The sequence below is a fragment of the Sminthopsis crassicaudata genome, chromosome 3 (genome assembly GCF_048593235.1).
Source record: "Sminthopsis crassicaudata isolate SCR6 chromosome 3, ASM4859323v1, whole genome shotgun sequence".
Taxonomy (NCBI): Eukaryota; Metazoa; Chordata; class Mammalia; order Dasyuromorphia; family Dasyuridae; genus Sminthopsis; species Sminthopsis crassicaudata.
The window spans coordinates 251,621,105-251,639,882 of NC_133619.1; the positions used below are offsets into that span (position 1 = coordinate 251,621,105).

General features: G+C 34.7%; 1 protein-coding gene across 1 annotated transcript in view; it reads left to right on the plus strand.

The window, feature by feature from the left end:
- The window catches only part of NPAS2 (neuronal PAS domain protein 2), a 238,254-nt gene that overhangs the window by 55,964 nt on the left and 163,512 nt on the right, over window positions 1-18,778 (plus strand). The window lies entirely within an intron of this gene.

The following is an 18,778-nucleotide window of genomic DNA, read 5'->3' on the forward strand; positions in this document are numbered from 1 at the left end:
CTTCTTCCTTACATGCTATATTTCCTCTGCCTGGGAAGGTCCTCTCTGTTCATAGCACAGGGGAGCTGTCTTCGTTATTTATCCTTTGTTCTCAAAGAGAATCATGACATCAGGGAGGTGATGCTATGACATGCAAGTGAATTGGATTTAAGGGAGGGAAGGAAGAAAAGGAGGAAAGAAGGAAGGGAGAAAACAAGGAAGGAAAGAAAAATGGAAGGATGAATGGATAGATGGAAGGAAGGAAGGAAGGAAGGAAGGAAGGAAGGAAGGAAGGAAGGAAGGAAGGAAGGAAGGAAGGAAGGAAGGAAGGAAGGAGAGAAGGAAGGAAGGAAGGAAGGAAGGAGAGAAGGAAGGAAGGAAGGAAGGAAGGAAGGAAGGAAGGAAGGAAGGAAGGAAGGAAGGAAGGAAGGAAGGAAGGAAGGAAGGAAGGAATATAGTTAAGGAGGGAAGAAGGGAAGAAGGAAGATAGGCAAGGGAGTCTTCCAAATGACCAATTCCAGTTTTCAGGCCAGCTTTACTCACAGAAGTTGTTGTTTTCTAGAGAAAAAGCAAAGGGACATCATGAGAGATGTTCTGTCCATTAAAAGCAAAAAGGTTGATTCTCCTTTTCTTCAAGATATTGTTCACAATTCTCCTTCTTTATAAATTTGGCCTGCCTCCCATGACTACTATCACAGTAATGTGGAATTTAGAGTAAGACTTAAGAATTCATCTAATAAAACCTCCTCATTTTACAGGTAAAGAAATTAAAGTCTAGAGTGAAGTTTTGATTAAGGTCAAAAGATTGTATATTGCAAAAGCATGACACAACATAAGTCCCTAGCATCGTCATCCCCCCACCAACCCCAGATTTATATTTCTGTGAAATTAGTTTATATGCCATGCCAAATACAGCTTAGTTTCATATAATTCCCATCCTGCTGTACTTTGCAATCATTCTTTGTTACCACATTGAAGAGAAGGAGGGGTAAGTGTTTACTAACAAAGACTCTATGCCACCAAGATTCAGTCTTTACTCTTAGACTTTAGGAGAACCACTTTCTCCAACCATGTCCATCATAGTCAAGCAAACACAGTTCATTCAAATGTGTAAAAGAAAATTATGGGATTTTGATTACAGTTTTGTTTTGTTCAGTCCTATGATATCATCAGTGTGTGGAATTACTTGTTTGGATACTTCTTCCATTAATATTGATTAGCAACTCTGCTGTAGCTAATCTGTGTATGTGTTCATGTATGTTTAAATTTTATTTATTGATTGATTTTTAGTCTTCATTGTTTAATTTATCATGAAAATTTATCATTTTGTAAGATTTTGATTTCCAATTTTTCTCCCTTCCTCCTTCCCTCCTTCTTACACAAGACAGCAAGCAATTTAATATATATATATTATATACATATATATAATACATATATATGTATATAATATATATATACACACATATATATATATGCCCTTAACAATGTATACACATGTGTATATATATATATATTAAACATATTTCTACTTTAGTCATGTTATGAAAGAAGAATCAGAACAAAAGAGAAAAGCCACAAGAAAGAAAAAACAAAGATAAAGTGAAAACAGTATGTGTCAGTCTGCAGTTAGCCTCCAGCATCCTTTTTCTGGATGTGGATAGCATTTTCCATCATGAGTCTTTTGGAGTTGTGTTAGATTATTGTATTGCTAAGAAGAGCTAGGTAGCTTGTAGTCTTTAAAGAGATGCTTGAGGTAATAAGAAATTAAGTGACTTGTCTACAGTCACATAACTAGTATATATTGAAGACAAAAATGGACTAACTCTAAGACCAGTTTTCTCTTCACTAAACCACATTGTCTCTTCCAAACAGCATTTAGCAGAAGTACATAATTACATAGTCTCACATTGCTCAGCTAGTTTTATTAAAGTAGGATTCTTTACAGGTGCCCTGTCTACATCTTTCTCTTAGTCCATGAATCCTTTGTCCTTTAGATTCTATTCCTTGAAGTTGTATTTCTCTCCATCCTATCTATTTCTAAGGTTGAATACTTTTAATTACTCTTTGGTTTATGAAGAAGTCAGTTTAATTCCTGTTTGGGCCTGAAGACAACACTTCTAGTAATCATATAGTTTGATTGCTTTAACAGTCCCCTTTCTCACCTTCTCTATGATGTTTCTTTGTTTTCTCTCTAGCTCTTCTGTACACTTTGGCATTAACCCCAGGTCCTACATACCACCCTTACACCTCATAGTAAGTAAGATACCTTGTATCTCAGTTTCTTCCTGCCTACCTAGTTTTCATTAAAACCATCTCTTAGAGATTTCTACAACTATAACCTTCCTCTTTCCCCCCATCTAAATCTACTCAAGGATTTCATTACCTCAGCTTGGAATGTAGCTGCTGGGAACTCTGAAAGGGTGTACTTGAATCTAAGACAGCAGGGTGCTTGTAGTTAAGTACCTACTCAATGTGAGATGGTGGTTCTTTAAGCACATAGTTGATGTAATATAATGATGTGGTCAATCTAGTTGGCGTATACTTAGGGTAATATGGTGATGAGATGTTCTACAGCTGCGCATGCCGGGTCTGGTATGATGATATAGTCTGCTGGGGTATTTAAGGGGAGTCCCAAGGACAGAGAGCTCTCTCAGCCACAGCTCTTAGCAACAGCTCTCAGCCACAGAAGACTTCAGGCTCCAGACTCCAGACTCCATCTTGGACTAGCCATGTAGCATCTTTCCTTCTCTTCTCCTTCACTTCTCCACCTTAAGACCAAAGACTTTGCCTGATCCCGAGGTCCTCTAAAGAGCTAGCCCAGACATTACATTGGTTCCTATGTTTATTTTAGAAGCATTCACATGGTTCTTTTAATTGCTTAAAATAAACCTCATATTTATATTTTAACCTCAAAAATTTCCATTTTGATCTAAGGTATTTTCAGTAACTTTAAGGGAAGACATATTTTGCTACATGAGTATATTTTTTAAACATATATTTTATACATCATATATTTTAAACATCATATGCAGCCCTGAAAACTTAGAGTTAAATCCAAATCAGATTTTTTGTTTTGTTTTGTTTTGCTTTTTGCTGAGGTAATTGGGGTTAAGTGACTTGCCTAGGGTCACACAGGTGGGAAGTGTTAAGTGTCTGAGGTCACATTTGAACTCAGGTCCTCCTGACTTCAGAGCTGGTGCTCTATCCACTGTACCACCTAGCTGCCCCCCAAAATCAGATTTTTATAATTAATTGAATTTCAGATGCATTGAAAGTTCTCTCTTTAAATAAACTTTATACTGAAAATTCCTGTAAAATTAATAATTTATTTGAAATGCAAGTATTATCCTCCTTCATTATTTGTTTTGTTAGTTTCTTCTTCTTATGTGTGTTATCATGTATATGTATGTGTAAATGAGTGTGTATTTCTAGCATATATGGTTTCTATATTTTCTTTTAATATTGTACTATATGTCTCCCCTTCTTTCTTCTTTTATTCTTAAGATATAAAACACCTTCCTTTTGATCTGCCATAGCATCAAGTACATAGTATGTTCTAGCACAGAGTAAGTAAGTCTTCAACAAATTCTATTAATTGATAATCATGATGATTTTGCTATAATGGTATATAGTGACGAACGATGGGAATGGGAGCAGTTGCTTGGGAATCCATACATTGCTACTATAGAACATTTGCTTTGACAATATTTGATAGGTAGACCTATCAATTTATACACACATGTGTGTGTGTATGTGTGTGTGTATGTATGTGTATGTGTGTGCATATATACATATAGACAAATAAGTTATTGTTTCTTTGCTTGAGAGAGAATTTTGCTACATGATCCATTTTTCCCAAGTTTGAAAATATTGAATGTTGCAAAAGTTATATAAAGCCACAAATATCCCTGCCAGCCTTTAAATAGCACAATTAACAGAAATATTCATGCAAAACAGTGCACATAAAATATACTAACTCAGCAGGACTACACTTGAAAATACCATTTTCAATTACACATTCCAATTTCACCTATTTTTTCCCACAAAACTGTAAAAGTAGTTCATCATTATAATTGATGACCAAAATGTCCAGTGACCAAAATGCTTCATAAATTAAATTGTTTTTAAATTTGGACAATTTTGAATTGTGCCTGATGAGGTAACTGGCTTTGCAATATAAGCCATATTATTAGGAGATTCAAGTTTAGTACCCTAACTACATTGATTAGCATAATTAATATGCCATCAATACACATCTGAACTATAGGGGGAAAAATTCTTTTTTCACTTTTAAAAATATCTTATTGAGTAACTGGAGATATCATAGCACAGTAGAAAGAACTATGATTTAAGTTCTGTCTCTGCTAGTTATAACCTATGTGACTTTGGACAAGTCATTTTCAGTCTCAGTTTTCCTCTCTGTAAAATGAATGCATTCCATTTATAAATTCCACTAGAAATTCCATTTATAAATCTATGAAGCCAGAAAAGCTCTCTTTATTATAGTTCTTAAGAAAAGCTCAGGGCAGGGAATAATTTTTTTTAAGTTTCTTTGAATCTAACAAAGGGGAATATAATATGGAAAACAAAGAGGTGGCTGGCTTTTGATGAAGATCTGGGTTCAAAGCTTAATTCTCTGTGACTTACTTCTCAGTGCTTTAGGCCAAAGAAGCTGCTGTGGGAGCCATGCCATTTACAACACTCTCAAGTCTAGCAGATCCAGATAATTACAGCAAAACATGTTGTTAATATGCTATTTTCTAAGATGATTTTTACCTGCATGGATCCTTATGTAGAATTTAATGGCTCTGAATTACGTTTTGAATTTGACACTATTGCTCCAAGCAGCTCCCTGACTATAAGCTGCAGAAAAGGTGCTAGACAGCTTTAGTGGAATGAATTCTCTCATCCAAAACTGGTGATAATAATGAAGTCACAATTCTAGTCCCTTGTGGGATGGAAGCCCTGAAAAGTTTCACCTTTATGTTGGACCTCAGTATAGAGTCAAATTTTAACTCTAATGATATTTATGTGTAGTTTTCTAAATTATTATTCACTTGCAGAGATCCTTATATATGGTTTAGTGATTCCCAGTTTCTATTTGAATCTGACTGATAAAAGAAAACAGTTGAATGTATTATATCAAAATAAAATCCTTTACAGTTGGATTTTACAAAAACCGTGGGTCTTTTTATTGCACATAGAGTCTAGTACTGTGGTATGAATGCATCTCAGTGGCACAGTAGATAGATTTCTTGTCTGAAATCAGGAAGATCTGAGTTCAAATTTGACTTTATACACTTGGTACTGTGTGATCCTGGGCAAATCACTTAACTACTGTCTGCCTCAGTTTCTTCATCGTTTATAACAATTGCACCTATTCCACAAGGGTGTTCTGAGGATCATATGAAATAATATTTCTAAGGCCTTAGTGCAGTGTCTGACACATAAAAGACAATAAATTCTTGTTTTCTTCCTTCCTCTCTTCTCCTTTTCTTCTTTCTTCATTTCCTTCCTTTTTTTTCTATAGTGGAATAGAAGTGAGAGAATCTGAGTTCAAATACTGGCTTTGTTTAATGTATTCCTTGGCTATTCAATTAACATCTCAGGAACATAATTTCATTATATTAAAAAATGAAGAATTGGAGTTGATGACCGCTAAGGTCCCTTTGACTCTAAATTTATAATCTCAAATAGTGATTAAGTCCCTTTTTTAACCCACAGAAGTCTATTTCATATAATTTTATGCTATAATATATATGTACATATGCATATATATATGTACACTATAATATAATATAATATAGTAAACTATCGTCTTAGAACTTGCAGTTAGACAAAAGTCCAGAGCTGAATAAGAGGAAGAAGATATGTCTGACTGAATTGGGAGATTTTGATCAACTCTTTCAATGACTCCAAGTTTGTCCCTGCCACTAATGTTCATTTTTGATACAACCTGTATTCTCCCAAATCATGGAGCATTATGCTTTCAGAAAAATAAAAATTACAGGCAATTCAAAAGACAAAGGAAAGATACATGGTTGGTGTAACTAGGCTACAATCTATAAAATTAATTATTTATACTTGTGTATAAAATGTAACAAAAAATATCATCAAAGATAACAATTACCAGATAAGGAAATGGGCCAATGACTTATTAAGAGTGAAGTATATTAGAACAGTCTGAGTATTGTGTTAATGTCCACAAAGTATATTTTTAGAGGCAGAGAAATAGAGAGACAGAGAGAAAAGGGAGAGAGAGAGAGAGAGAGAGAGAGAGAGAGAGAGAGAGAGAGAGAGAGAGAGAGAGAGAGAGAGAGAGAGAGAGAAGGAGACAGAGAAGGAGACAGAGAAGAAGAGAGGAGGATGATGGGGACAGAGAAGGAAAGAAAAAGGGAGAGGGGGTCTCTACCACACTAGGCTCCTTGTCTCTATGGAGAAATTATGAGAAGATATGGACATAAATCTCACAGAATGAGAGAGCATGAATGGGTTGCTTTTTGCACTGGTAGAATGTTCTGAATTCTTCAAGGTACTGAAGTAGCTGAACCATTTTATGCTAGTAATATAAAACAGTAGAGAACATTTTAATAATACTAGTTTTTTTTAAAGCAATATCATTGAAAAAATAATTTTTATTCATTACAGGAGCATAGAATCTTAGAGTTTAAGAGAACTTAAAGGTCATTGCCAACACATAAATAAGAATCTCCTTTTTAACACCCCAATAAGTATTATCCAGTCTTTGTCTGATGACCTCCAGTGAGAAAAAAATTATCACCCAATTTCTTGTCATTGGTCAATTTTTTTCAATCATGTCTGACTCTTTATGACCCCATTTGGAATTTTCTTGCCAAAGATATTAGAGTGGTTTGCCACTTCCTTCTCTAGCTCATTTTATGGATGGGAAACTGAGGCAAACAAGGTAAAATGACTTGCCCAAAGATCACAATGCTAGTAAGGATCTGAGGTTGGATTTGGACTTAGGAAGATGAGTCTTATTGATACTAGGCCTGGAACTTTTGTCTACTGTGCTACCTGACCTTTTCCCATTTTCATAGTATTTAGTTTCATGGAGATTATAAAGGGAGCTTCTTAGTACTTTGAAGGATTTTAGAAATTGATGGTACAGGTCTTTGGATTATCTAATTTTATTGTCTAATTGTCTTCAAAACAAGTTTTCTTTTTCCTTGCAATTATATCTACAACCCCAACTAGATTAACCATTTGTCTATCTCATCATTCATGCAAAGCGTTATCTTTAGCTTCAATACCTTTTATTCTTTATGCCATAGTCTTTTTTCTTTCCTCTTTGCACTCATGATTTCATCATTACTCTTAATTTCCAGTAAGCTACTTCTTGGTGTTATTTTCATGTTCAGTGTTATAGTTATTGTGTATATCATTCTCCTGATTCTGCTTTCTTTATACTGTATCAAACAAGTTTTCCATGTTTCTCTGAATTTCTCATTTTAATTTTTCTTAAAAGGCAATAATACTTCATTTTATTCATGTACTATTATTTGTTCATTGAATTCCCAACTGATGGATATCTACTTGTTTGATTTCCACTTGTTTTTTTGTTTCTACTGAGGTTTGAATTTTGGGGTATAGATGAGGACCTTTATTTCTGTCTCTTTTTGGTTTTTTTTGGCCCATAATCACTAGTAGTAGCTCCTTAATCCAACACTAAAGATTGTAAACAAGTAGTTACCATATACTTGTTGTCTCTATCATCTCATGCTGCCCACAAACTTTTCCACTCATTTGCAAGTACCTACACTATCAAAACTGCTCTCCGAAATCACTAGTAATTTCTTATACTGAATATAATGGTCTTTTTCAATTCTCATAGCTCCTCTGTAGCATCTAATACTAAGCATTTATTGTCTTGTAGGGCCTCTGCTAGGAACAGGGATGTAAGGCAAACTTCCTTTCTAATGAAGAGGGGAATACAGCAGGTATTTGTACAATTGTACACAATATTTTGAGAAGGGAGAGAACTTTCACAGGTTGGAGAATCAGACAAAGCTTCTCTTAGGAGATGGGACATTGATTAAGGCTTGAAGAAGGTTTGGGATTCTCAGAGGCAGGGCTAAGGAGGTAACATATCCCAAGTATGAGGGGTGGGTATATACTAAGACACTGAGACAGGAGATAAAATGACAAATTTAGGGAATAGGTGAAATAGTTAGTCTAGAGTATCAAGTGACTAAAGGGAATTAAGTTCAGAAAGATAGGTGGAACTCAGAAAGGCACTTTAAATGCAAATCTGAGAGGTTTGTATTTTAGGAAACCACCAAATATTTCTGAACAGGAAAGTAATATGGTCAGACTTGGGCATTCAAAAAAAATTATTTTTCCAGCTGTGCAGAATATAGATTAGAGAAGGGAAAGAGTGGAAGTTAAGAATCCAATTATGAACCCATTGAAATAGTCTAGGAAATAGGTGTCTGAACTATAAAGTTGCCTGTGTGAGTATTATAAAAGGGATGGGAATGAGATATTGTAGAAGTTGAATTGAAAAGACCTGACAACTAATTGAATATGGAGGTAGAACCAAAGTATTGATGGTATATCCCCTTTCAAAAACTCAAACAAGGCCCTTACTTCTAGGAAAAAATGTAAATTACTGTATTTGTTATTAAGTTCATTCAATCTGGCCTCATCCTACATTTCCAGTCCTACTGCACAGTTCTCCTTTCACAAATATTATGGTATAACCAAAATGGTCTTCTTCATAGATGATTCTCTGTGTCTTTGCATTGGAGGGGCCCCCCATGTCTGAAAAGTACTTCTCCTTCACCTGTACTTCCTAAAATCTTTAGTTCCCTTCAAGACTCTTCTTGATTGCCTCTTTCTATGTGAGATCTTTCTTGATTTCCACTACCTCCATGTCTTCTCCCCTTCCCCTTACCATACATCCATATATACATATATACATCTCCATATTGGCTCCCTCAGTTTGATTGTAAGTTTTTCAAAGATTTTTACTTTGTCTTTGTAACCCCATTTGTAGCATGTTATCAGTTAGTAAAAATTTATTAACCACTGATTATGTGCTAAGCACTGTGCTGAAAAAGCATTAGGTATACCAAAAGAGATAAAAGGCAATCCCTCCCCTCAAGATGTTCAAAATCTAATGGGCTAAAGGGGAGACTACAAAAAAACCCAAAAAACAACCAAATATATATGTTACACAGACTATGCTATCCCTCATTGCCTGAGAGCCAGAAAGAGTAGATTTCACCATTTTACCCCTCCCGCAGAGTTCTCTAGTACCCTAACTCCAATTAGTGGGGATTGTGTTTAAATTATCTGCAAATGGCCCCAGTCCTCATTAATAGTGTTCTCTTAAATGTTGAAAACTTCATCCCAGTACCATTTAGTCACATCAGCTTTTTTCACCAAAAAATATTTACTTCAAAAAGTCTAATCACTACACATATACCACCTATATCAAATTACTTTTCATCTCAGGGAGGGAGGGAGAAAATTTGAAACTCAATTCAAAACAACAACAAAAAAAGAATATTTAAAATTGTCCTTACCTGAATTGGGGAAAAAATAAAATATTATTTGAAAAAACCAAAAGGCATAATTGCAAATAAGTTTACTTTGTTATCATGTAGAAATTATAATCCATCCTTTTTGTACTATCATAGTCTTTAGGGGAGGGGAAGTGGATTAGGTTCATAGTTTAGCTCTGTTCTTATAGAGCACAGTCCCACTTCCAAGAGAAAAATTTGTCTCAGGCTTAAGTCCTGGGCACCCTGTCTTCTCAGGGTTTCCATGCCAGACTTTCTCTCTGTACCATCCTGCCTGCAATCTTAGTTCCAAAAGCTTACTAGCTCAAATTCCGAGGTCTTATAAAGATCACTGACAGCACATATTGAGTGAGATTTATTTGAGATTTTTCTGAGGTAACCTCAACATAATATACTTCTAGCTTTCATAAGGGCAGGGGATTTTTAAGATCATACCTTTATGATTCTCTCAAGTATAACTCAGTAAATTCAATCTAGCAAACAAGTAATAAGAGACTACTGTGCAAAAAGAATTGTGCTGTACAGTGAGATAAAAGGTTTAGATAAGTCACAGTCTTGACTCCTATGGAATATACAGTTCCATATCAGGGATTTTATTGCTTATTGTTGTTATCATTAATTGCTGTGAATGGGCAAAGCTTAAATTATTTTTTACAATATTTATTTTATTGGACATTGTAATTGTACAGTTTCCTCAGCCAACTGAGAATTTAGCCAAGAAAAAAATGTCCTTAAAAAAAAAAAAAAAAAAAAAAAAAGGAACTAGACTTGAGGGCATTTTCTATTCTGACCAGATTATGTCCCCAGGCAGGCTGAACCCATAATGTGGTCGTGCTTGCAGGACTGAATGCTAATTTTAGCACAAATGAGAGGACTGGGATTCTGCGTTGTATAACTTGGGGAATCCTGATTTCATGGCATTTAGGAGAGTTCTACACCATCTGTGGCCTGAAGGAAATGACTGGTGATAACTGATAATTCTAGAAGATAAGCCTCCATTTTGCTTCATATAAAATAATAGATAGGAATATGAAGGGAAATCAGTTTCTTTGGTGTACCAAGTTTGGTACCCACATTAGTTTTCATTCAATATATATTTATGAAGCATGAACCTAGAACTCTGTTTAATACTGTGGATGAATAAATAAAAAATAAATTATAGCATCATAGGCCTTAAATAGTTTATAATCCTGAGGTTGTGAAAGAGAGGAAAATATGTGAAACTGATGTGGTTGGTATATCTCTTAGGAGAATATAGCAATAACCCTAAAATAAGGCCAGGTAGTCTTAATTATTACCATAATCTCCCTAGTTGCTATACCATATCAGAACTATTTTTTTTTGGAGTAAAATATACATTTAAAAAATTAAATTTAAAAATAATTTTAAATAAAATTTAATTCTTTCAGATAAAATTAATCAAATAGAATTTCTCCTACTTTTGGCATTTAGAAGTTGCAGAAAAAAGTTGATCTGTCTTTCTATAGGAAGTTCCTCACAAGAACATAGTCCACTATAAACATATACATATAGATGGACCGTTAGATGACACAGGAGAGAGAGTACTGGCCTGGAGTCGAATCTAGACTCAGACACTTGATGCTTACTAGCTGTGTGGTCCTAGGTAAGTTACTTAACCCCAATTGCCTCCCCCCAAATTAAATAAAAAATCAAAAACCACATAATTACCTCCCCCAAAAATAACTCCAAACATTTACATATGGAACAGGCATATTGAGGTAAGAGAGAAGAGAGAGAGAGAGAGAGAGAGAGAGAGAGAGAGAGAGAGAGAGAGAGAGAGAGAGAGACAGAGACAGAGAGACAGAGAGAGAGGAAGAGAGAGACAGGGAGACAGAGAGACAGAGACAGAGAGAGAGAGAGACAGAGAGAGAGAGAGAGAGAGAGAGAGAGAGAGACAGAGAGAGAGAGAGACAGAGACAGAGACAGAGAGACAGAGAGAGAGGAAGAGAGAGACAGGGAGACAGAGAGACAGAGACAGAGAGAGAGAGAGACAGACAGAGAGAGAGAGAGAGAGAGACAGAGAGAGAGAGAGAGACAGAGACAGAGACAGAGACAGAGAGACAGAGAGAGAGGAAGAGAGAGACAGGGAGACAGAGAGACAGAGACAGAGAGAGAGAGAGAGAGAGAGACAGAGACAGAGAGAGAGAGACAGACAGAGAGAGAGAGAGAGAGAGAGAGAGAGAGAGAGAGAGAGAGAGAGAGAGAGAGAGAGAGATCTTTGAGAACCTCTTTTCATTGTTTTAATTTGTTTTTGAATACTCATTGCTTAGCACTGTGCCTGACTCTTAGCAGATAAATATATATTCATTAATTGACTATCAGAGAGAAATCATTATGGACAGACAGAGAAAACTTTGTGGAGAAGACAAGACTTAAATTGAACTTTGAAGAAGAAAGTCTAGGATTTGGATAGGGTGTGGGAGAGGAAAGGAGATTATTTCAGGTGTGGCACAACCAGAGCAAAGGTTGGGTTTGATCTTGTGATGAAATTGCTGATTGTCCCTGACCTCAAGGTAATACAGGCTTCAGGGGAGAAATATTTCATTCTAGTATAGTTCTTTAAAAAAAAAAAAATTTAGATATCTTTGACAAAAAAATATTTTTCTTTCAAAATCACCATGAAACTATCTAGAGATACTGGCTTACCTTTAAGTTTCTTTCATAGCCATAGCAAGTTAAAAAACAAAAAACAAAAACACCTTCCTGGTCAAGTTGGAATTAGGCTGCCACAGTTTCCTAAAGGTTGTTGTGGGCTCTAAGTCACCTTAGAGTTTATAGTGAGCTTACTTTGGTCTAGAAACCAAAACTTTCAGCATCTAAAAAGCATGAATGGGCTATTTATGACCCTGTGGTGTGTTGTTTGAGCTTATAAAATGGTAATAACCTCTGGCTTAAAAATACTGGTCCAGCCAGATGTTTATATTGCAGTTTTGTGTTGATGGAGTAGGAATACAGAATCACAGGATTTGGCATTTTAAGAGAGAATAATCATGGTCATACCAAGCTTCAGATGCTAGAAACATGTTAAAAAAAAAAAAAGCAGCCTACAACTTAAGGGAACTTGTAGAAATTATTATGTTTCATTACTTGGCATCTCAGAGTGTTGAGAATGGGATTACTTGATACTCCACTTCTTGAGATTTCATAGACAATTTAGCCTTTGTACATACCAGAGGTATAGCTTGTTCAGACTCATAAGGGGAGGGCCTAATTTCTTTCTGTCGATTTTCTAGACCTCAGGTACTTCATTTTGTTGTTGAACCTTTTTTTTTTTTTTTTTTAGGTCCTGGAGTATGTAAGTTCACAGGATCTTAGTATTCAGGTTAAATAGCATATATTTTTCCCTTTAACTACAGAACAATAGCAGATAACATAAAAGCTTTCCCAGAGAATTTTTTTTTCCCTTTGAAGTGACTAAAAGGAAGAAGATGAGGAAAAAACATCCACATGGAATCAAATATTGAAAGAAAAAAAAAAACCCAAACCCACCAACATTTTATACCACATGATGTTTGAGCAGAAGGAGAAACTAGCATGAGGGGGAATATGTTAAAAAATGTTTCAAAGGAGGAGTTCCAAGGTTAGTGTTCTTAGGCTATTTTTACTATCTAAAAATGCTATAAATCTCACTATTTCATTATACCCAGATGGACCAAATTGTTTTTCTCTCAATGTGTTTATCCCTAATAATTTTATTCTAATTAATTGTGAGAGATAAGCTTCTATAATACAACTAATGTTTAACATTATTAGTAGATACTTTGTTCTTTAGACATGTTCTAGCTAGTTCTGTTTACACCTTTGAAATACCTGGCATGTTTAATGGCAAATTGGATTGACATAGTCACTTCTCAGCATTTCTTCATGGAAGAGAGATAAATGTCATATCTTGAACCAAAGTATAGGGTCTTTTTGTGGTAGTAATGTCTATAACACCAGAGGAGAAGGAAAAGATAGCTTCGGGGGTAGATGAAAACATAGTTTTATTATTTCATCATCATATTCAGATGCATTTCTCTCTTCATAATTCTTAAAATTTCCCACTTCCACAAAGTTCTGAAAAGACAAGAAAATGTGGGAAATGGAAATCTGACTAAACTTTTCAATAGTCTACCAAAGGATGAGTAAATATGGAAGAACTTAATTGACTTTGGAATAATCCAAACCTTGCAATATACAACAGAGCATAAGAGATAGGAAGCTGGAGGAATGAGGGGATTATCAAAGCTCAATTGTTATTTTGTTGGCATTTATTCTTAGCATAAATAGCAGGTTAGAAGTTTGAGTTTAATAGCAACAATAATCACCTCTTCTATTTAGAAGATAGTTGTCTGGCAGTCTTAATATATTCTGCTGAATACAACCAAGAGCCAGGAAGGAAGCAAAAATGATCCCTGAATAATCAAAATAAATGCCATAAAATGCACATATTTTTCTCATACAGTATTTCAATCCATCAGTTCCTGACTTGAAATGTAATAACAATCACTTGTTCTAACTTGAAAGAGTTCTAACAATGTAATTATGGATCAGAAATGGAGAAAAGGGCTAAGGGGATGCTGAAAATAGACAGGCTAGTCTATACAGCAATGACAATAAGGGAAGAGACAGAAAAATTATAAAAATCAAATACAAGAGTTGAAAAAAACCCAACAGTTTTCTAGAACTATTTAGTATAAATAGGCATCTTTGTATTACAGTATAGTACAATAATTGATGCTCATAATTATGACCCTGAGAATAGGTTAATGTACATGCTGTGTACTTTTTATGAAGGATAGGAAGCATATAATACTTTATAGAAATATTTTTTATTTAAAATAGATAAAATTAAGTTTTGTCTTTTGTTTCTAAATAGATATTTTGCTATAAAATTTAACACCAAAAAGGTTGGTAAACTGGCTATCTATAGTGATAAAAATATATATTTTAAATCACTTTTCTTCCAAACAGGTGATGAGCCTATTTAAAATTAGGTTGCTGTTTGTCCTTCATTTTCAAAAAGGACCAAAACAGTGATGTTTTGACTTATGTGCAAGTTGGATTTAAGTGAAGTAGTTGCACAAAATCATCAATCTTACTCTTTCTTCCTGAGTTACCAACGTCCAATGGCAGGGCAGAAGTCAAGATGGGGATGCAGTGGATGATCTTGATGTCTTTGATATCCTAGAACTAGAACTATTCTAAGCACTCCATCACACTTGCTTTAATTGCCTTCATTGTTGGTTTAGCCTGGTTTAACACTAATTTAGTGTGGCTGCTATACATGATACATCTTTATTTATTTATTTTTATTTTTTAATTTAAAGCAAATAAAAAAATAGAAAAAAAACTAAGTAGAAAAAGAAGAAAACAGAAAAAAAATATATTCACAACTGTCCATCTTTTCTTTGGCTCCTTGTAGGTTTTCTTTTGTTCTTTGCTGTTTACTTTTTACCTTATTCTTTTTTCCCTTTTGGGGGATTTTATATCCTTCTAGGCATATACATATATGTGTATGTGTCTATGTGTGTGTGTGTGTGTGTGTGTATTTTTCCTTCTTTAATCCATTCACTATATGAATAGGATTTCAGAACTACCAGCTCTCTTCCCTCATCTAATTCCTCTGTTTTAATTTTTGGTCTCATACTTCATTTGTATAGCATAATTTCTGGTTTGTTTGTTTTTTCCTTTCCTACATGGTTTTTCTTTTTTTAGAATCCAATCATTCAGCTTTTCTCCAATCTTTCTTTTGGACTACTCAATCACTAATGACAACCTTAGACATACAGTTTACATTTCCATGTATCAAACATAAACAATTTATCCTTATTGAGTGCCTTGAAATTAGTCTTTGATGTTGGCTCTTATGTGTCAGATTTTCTATTGAGTTCTGATTTGTTTGCAACAAAATACTAAAAATCTGGAAGTTCACTGAATACCCATTTTTTTTCATTCAATTTTATACTTAATTTTATTGGACATAATATTTTTGGCCACAACCCTATTCTTTTAGTTGTTTATATTCCAGGAACTGTTGTCTTTTATTGGAGTGCTGATAGGTCTCGTGTGACTCTAATTGTAGTTTTAGCATAGTTTTCATATTTTTTCAATTTCAAATATTTCAAAATATTTTCATATTTCAGCATATTTTATTTTGTTATTGTTGCTTAAAAATTTTTCTCTTTGATCTGAAGGTTTCTTAATTTAGCAGAAATGTTTCTGCATTTTTTGCCTTACATGATTTCTTTCAGGTAGTGATCAATGGATTTTTTTTCCATTTCTACTTTCCTGCTTGTGCTATCACTTCAGGACAACTTTCTTTGATTATTTCTTATATTATTGTACCAAGGTTCTTTTTTTTTTTTAATCTTAGCTTTCAGGTAGTCTAATTATTCTTATGTTTTCTCTTCTTGATCTATTCTCCAGATATGTTATTTTCCTTATGAGATACCTTACATTCTCTTCTATTTTCCATTCTTTATATTTTGTTTTGTTATTTCTTGGTCTCCTAACTTCTCTGGCTTCCCTTTGTCCAATTCTAATTTTTAAAGAATAATTTTCTTCTGTAAGATGTTGGCTCTCTTTGGTTGACTTTCTTTTCATAATCCTTTTGAAGTTTTTTTGGATTTCTGTTTGTTTTTTAGTTTTGTCTCAATCTCTCTCATTTGATTTTCTTTCTTTCTTTCTTTCTTTCTTTCTTTCTTTCTTTCTTTCTTTCTTTCTTTCTTTCTTTCTTTCTTTCTTTCTTTCTTTCTTTCTTTCTTTCTTTCTTTCTTTCTTTCTTTCTTTCTTTTCTTTCTTTTCTTTCTTTCCTTTTTTTTTTCCTGAGGCGATTGAGGTTAAGTGACTTACCCAGGATCACAAAGCTAGGCAGTGTTAAGTTTAAGATTTGAACTCAGGTCCTCTTGACATCAGGGCTGGGGCTCTATCCATGGTATCACCTAGCTGCCCCTTTCATTTGCTTTCTAAAGTCATTTTTGAGCTCTTGTATAAATTCTTTTGGAGCAGGTAACCATTTAACATCATTCTTTGGGGTAGGAGAGACTTTTTTTTTTATTTCAGTATCCTCCTCTAAAGATGAATCCTGAGTTTCCCCATTCCCGTAGTAACAATATAGTTGGATTATTTCTTGTTTGCCTGCTCTTTTTTTTTTTTTTTTTAATAAGTTTGTCAAATGTAATCACCTCTAATCCTGGGATGTGGGGAATGGTGTCTCTGCCTTCCCTTCAGTTCTCCTCTCTGGCCTGGAACCCCGAACCAATAACTCCACCCTCCTGCAGCCAGAAACATCCCTGCTCCACTATTCTGCACTCACCCGGTGTGCTGGTTCCTTCTCAGCACAACTGAGCCTGGTTTCTAATCAGTTGAGGTTCCCTCAATCTTCCAGGACTCAAATCCCTTACTCTGCACTCTGTCTGGGAGGTGAAAATAGTTGTGATTGGGGCTTAGACTAATAAATCCAGTTAGCTCTGAGGCTCCCTGCTTGCTTCTTCAGAGGAGCAAGACTGGAGATGTTTACCCTATTCACCAGCCAAACTTCCATTCTGGGGTCTTTCCTTCTTTTACTTTGCTTCTCCAGTTGTCCTGGGAGGATCATGGTTCTGCCCAAAGTCTTATTTGTTTCTCACTGGTCTAGGTTCACCCTAGGAGCAATTTTGTTTTGTTTGTGGGGGAAAATTTGGAGAACTTGGAATTTTCTGACCTACTCCACCATCTCCCCAGAATCTTCTCTCCTCCAAGTTACAGCTTCTTAGAACCACAAATGACAGTTGGGTGAATCAGATAGACAACAAAGGTAGATGAGCATCCCTGAAAAGAGCTGGACAACCCCTTCACTAGTAGTACTACTCTTCCTGAATACCCCATACATCCCTAAAATTAGATAGCTTGGTCATAAAATTATGAGTTTAGGGTGGAAGGTATGTCAGAGGTCAACTAATTCCTTTATCTTACAGATGAGGGCCCAATAAAGTCAAAGAGGTTACTTTTTAGATCCAGAATTTGAACCCTGGTTCTCTAATCCCCAATTCATGGATCTTTCTATGTCACTTTGTACCTCACAAATTATTTTTGCTAAAGCCATGGAACTTTTATGTCCTGTGTCATTAATATTAAAGGCATTTAGGTGGTATAGTAGACAGAGTGATAGATGTGACCTCAGACACATATTAGTTATCACTTAATCTCCCTCTATTCCAGTTTCTTCAACTGTAACATAGGGATAATAATAGTACTTAACTCCTAGGATTGTTATCAGGATGAAATGAATGATATTTGTAAAATGTTTTATAAGCCTTAAAGTAGCATAAGTTTTTTCCCATCTGTGTTCTCAGGATGATATAAAATTCACTATTAAATCTCAATAATTGAAGACTTTTTAGCTTGGCAGGACCAATGGCCATAATAGCAATAATTTATTAAGAACTTACTAGGAATATAAAGAAATAACCCAGATGCTCTCAAGAAGCTTACATCCTAATGAAGCAATCTTTCCTGAAGCATTTATTAAATACCTATTATATACCAAGTGCTGCCTCATCCAGGTCTTGTATTCTGTTGGCATAGCTTTAGAGTACCCATGATCACTGCTATATAATGAGATACTGAATTAAAATTAAGAGAATGACAATAAGAGTAATAATAGTAACTATTATATATTGCATTTATGTAGTTCTACAACTTTTAAAGATATTTTGCATGCAATATCATATTTGATCTTAATAACAACTTTGGGTGGTAGGATAAGTTTATCTTTTCTTTTACTTAGATGTACTTGTTTGCTGAAATTTTACCTTCGTAGGTATTTTCAAAAATTCATCAGTAAAACAAATATAGAATGAATATAAATTCACATATTTTCATTTGGGTTACATTTTTGCAGTTTTGCTAAAATGCAGTATCATGTTCATTTAGAACTCAGATAGTTTTGGAAATTTTCTTTGTTTTTTTTTTTTTTAAAGAAGCTATTGTGTCTTATAAAAGCCATACAGAGATTGGACTAAGGATTTAAACCCTTTCATTCTAAGGTCATAGAAATGGAAATGAAAACAATAAATATTTTGATAGAAACGATAATTCTGAACTTTGAGCTTCACAGAATTGCTTTTGCCTAGTGCCAAGCCCAGAATGTTGTGCATTTATGGACCTTTAGGCCCATGTTATCTCATGGGAAAGGCATTTGACTCTTAGTGATAGATTGTAAAAGGGATGTTGACATCAGTGCTGAAGAGATCATCTGGTCACTGCAG